This window comes from Chiloscyllium plagiosum, chromosome 22 (assembly GCF_004010195.1).
Source record: "Chiloscyllium plagiosum isolate BGI_BamShark_2017 chromosome 22, ASM401019v2, whole genome shotgun sequence".
NCBI classification, from domain to species: Eukaryota; Metazoa; Chordata; class Chondrichthyes; order Orectolobiformes; family Hemiscylliidae; genus Chiloscyllium; species Chiloscyllium plagiosum.
The window spans coordinates 45,289,541-45,293,141 of NC_057731.1; the positions used below are offsets into that span (position 1 = coordinate 45,289,541).

Below are 3,601 nucleotides of genomic sequence, written 5' to 3' on the forward strand. Positions count from 1 at the left end.
CTGACCTCTCCTCCCCCACCCCCTCTCCGGCCTATCACCCTCACCTTAACCTCCTTCCATCTATCGCATTTCAAACGCCCCTCCCCCAAGTCCCTCCTCCCTACCTTTTATCTTAGCCTGCTGGGCACACTTTCCTCATTTCTGAAGAAGGGCTCATGCCCGAAACGTCGATTCTCCTGCTCCTTGGATGCTGGCTGACCTGCTGCGCTTTTCCTGCAACAGATTTTCAGCTCTGATCTCCAGCATCTGCAGTCCTCACTTTCTCCTTTATTGTGTGAAACCTGGTGTCATTTGTTTGGTGTTCTAACTCACAGCTGATGTGCAATATATTTTGAAGGTAAATGTTCATGATCGCATTACTGTGGTAGAGCTGTGACTTGTGGGTATAAAGCTGTGAGACTCCATGTTGCCGAGGCTCACTTGAAGCATGGCATGTTGATGGAAACATGCTGCTCTTTATAATCAAATGCTTTAATATCAGCCCAGATATGGAAATGCCTGTGACTGTAATATACGTACATATCAGGACCTGCAATCAATGCCCATAAGGAATCAGTTTGGCTCAGTTAGTTGAATCGTTGGCTTACAGAGCAGTGTGGGTTCAATTCCTATCACTGGTTTGAGGTTACCATGAAGGAATCTCATTCTCAACCTTTTTGTCGTGCTTGAGATCTGGTGGCCCTCAGGTTAAAACACTGCCAGGCACTTCTCTCTCTAATGAGAGAGCAGCCCCATGGTCTGGTAAGACTATGGCAACACAACAACAAATGCCTGTTGAATCTCTCAGTGCCACATCTCAATCTTATGTTATGAGAGCTAACATAGATATTGCCTCATCAGGTAGAGATACCCTAGAGAAGGTAAAAACTCCCATCTCAGTGTCAGATTGGTGTGGTCACACAGGGAGGTTTGAGCCAATGATGCGAATGAGGAAAGATGGGTCAAGGAGTGGAGAGTTTTAGAGAGGGATTTTCACACCTTACTAGATAATTGAAAGGTGCTGAAGGAATTGAGACTGGTATTCTTACTAGACCATAATTACAGCAGACCTGATTTTAGGCAATTAAGTGCTTGCAAAATATCACTGCATCTCTCACACAAAGTCAGTGTGCGCAGAGACAGGTGAATTAAAGGCAGCAGATTCTCATCAATCAACACATAAAATGAGGATGAGAGTTTGTGCTAAGACCGAAGAGGCTGAATTAGTGAAAAATTAAGCAATGTGTGAAGGTTCACTTAACTTTTGCAAGAATGAGGTATATCCATAGTAAGCCTTGCTGTGATAGTGATTGAAGGATCAATATTGATTTATAATGACGTCTGAAAGTGACCCTACAGATTATGCAGAACCTTGGTTTTTGTGGTGAAGCCTTGGAATGGAAATGAATCCATTACCATGTGATTCAATGGCAAGCTGAGGCTACAATATTATCACCTGATTCCACACAATGACATGGATGCGTGATGTTATGTTGATGAAATATTTATTCAAGTATCACCCTTTTTTCACTTGTCTAATTTGCATTACAGTCTGTTTAGCTTTATCACTTTAAATAATACACTGATGAGAAATATTCTTAAACTGGACTGACTTGTGGGAAGGTTGCACAAGTTCTGGCATCAACCATGATCATCCTGTTCACTTCCAATCAACAATTAAAATGACTCAGAAACTGTCACCTGACATTCCAGAGTTAGCAATATTAACACACCCAGAAAACAGACTAATTGTGGACTCTTGTTTGTGTTTTATTGAACAGTGACATGTATCAATATTAAAGTGATGCGAATGGTCTCTTGTAGTGCAATTCCAATGTTCATACCTCTGGTGCAGAAGTTGCAGCTTCAAGTCCCACTTGACATGGAAGTGTGTCAGACCATGTCAAAATAGATTAGATATTCTCACAGTGATGAGAAGTGTGTTAGGTGATATTATTATTAATAGTATCTAGGACAGCAACAGATCAAATATTAAGCTAACGTTGTCAAATCTTTCTGGATGACGAATCTTTTACTAAATTAGTTGGTAATCATAGATTTACTCGTCAAAACTATAATAAATATATGAAATCATTACATGCAAAGGGTGTTTTCATAAGGTTTGTAAGAATACATTGTGCCTACGTCTCAGAGCAGTCTTTCTGTCCTCAGTGTAATGTTGGACTGAGACATTTGTATTACATTCTTAACTTCTACTTGAAGTATATAATTTGTCATCATGTTTCCATTGCAGAAAATGATGTTTTACCAATATTTATCTTAGGAAAGGCAGCAACATTGCTTTTTGACCAAACCTGCATTGCAGGGCCAGATGGCCAAAACTGGGGAGTCAGAGGGACTCCAGAGCAGAGTCTGATAAGCAGTAGGATGACATTTATCCTCATGACAATTGTGGGAGAATTGTCTGAGATGTCCAACAAGGCTTCCCTCCTTTTGGAGATGCAGGTCACATTTTCCATCTGAGATCTGGGTGTGTAGTTGAGTACTTGGGAGGATTGAAATGTCAAATTTTGGGTTTCTTTGCATGTTATGACCCTCATTAATAGAAACTCTCTCCTCAATAACATGCAGCTTCCTTTTGTATCGTAGGATGGATAGAAACTAGTCACTGAGAATTCCCAATATGAAAGGCAGAGTGTGTACTTGGTGACTGCAGTTCACCGTTTGCTCATCCAGACCTCCATATTGGACACACTCTAGGTTAATGGCTGCAGCAGCCCATGTTCATTGACTTTGGCACCCGATACATACCAGCCTCTCCACATCACCAGGGCACATCTCCAATTCACTTACAGTACATTTCTTCACTCCAATGCAGCCCTGCCATCCATCACTGGAATGCTGCTGCAAGGACACTATTGTCCAGCTGACCCATTCCACTTTTTGTCTAAAAGGCACCCAAAGATTTCAAAGAGTAATAGCTAGATCTACAATTGTGTTGAATCCCCATCACGCAGAGCATCAATGAAGTTACCATAATCTACAATAGTTCACACCATGAACAGAATTTTACACCTTTCCATGCCAGTTTGAAGACTGGTATGTAACATACAGTGGACGTTTTCTAGGGAGCAGGGAAATGTGTTGGCCTGCTGCAGTCCTTAAGTAGTCAATTAAATCCATTTAGGGCTATCATCCATCCTTACACAGATTTCACCAGTGGTGGGAGTTGAGGCATACAGTATGCGGGAGTCCCAGCAAAGGGAGCTCTTAATAAGTGGCACGGAAACTAGATTTAAGAACTGTCAACTTCTTAAGGACTATGCAGACATCAAAGATAGCAACTTGAACATTACTGTTAATTTGTAAATAAGCCATTGTTCACAAGGAGTCTAGGCACCTCCCTCCATTCAAGTCAAATAACTTGTTATGTAGCTGGAGGTACATCACCCTGCATCAAGACCCAAGGTTTCTAAACTCTATGAATACAGCCAGGAATAGAACTGAATCCTGGCTGTTAGTGCCCTTTAATATCACACATTAGTCAACAATTTAACCAATCCCAATTGGTTTGAATGCTGTCAGATTGGCCAATGTGCAGGAGGTGCTTCCTTGGTGGGGAAGATTCTAGAAATAATTATCCGGCATACATTTCATAGTC

At 41.3% G+C, this 3,601-nt stretch overlaps 1 long non-coding RNA gene across 1 annotated transcript in view; it reads right to left on the reverse strand.

Annotated features, from left to right (window-relative positions):
* LOC122560981 overlaps positions 1 to 1,166 on the reverse strand; it is a 25,369-nt gene extending 24,203 nt beyond the window's left edge. The window contains exon 1 of the long non-coding RNA XR_006314871.1: positions 1,157 to 1,166. This is a non-coding gene — a long non-coding RNA (uncharacterized LOC122560981). The remainder of the gene's footprint in view (positions 1 to 1,156) is intronic.
* Between the last annotated feature and the right edge of the window lie 2,435 nt (positions 1,167 to 3,601).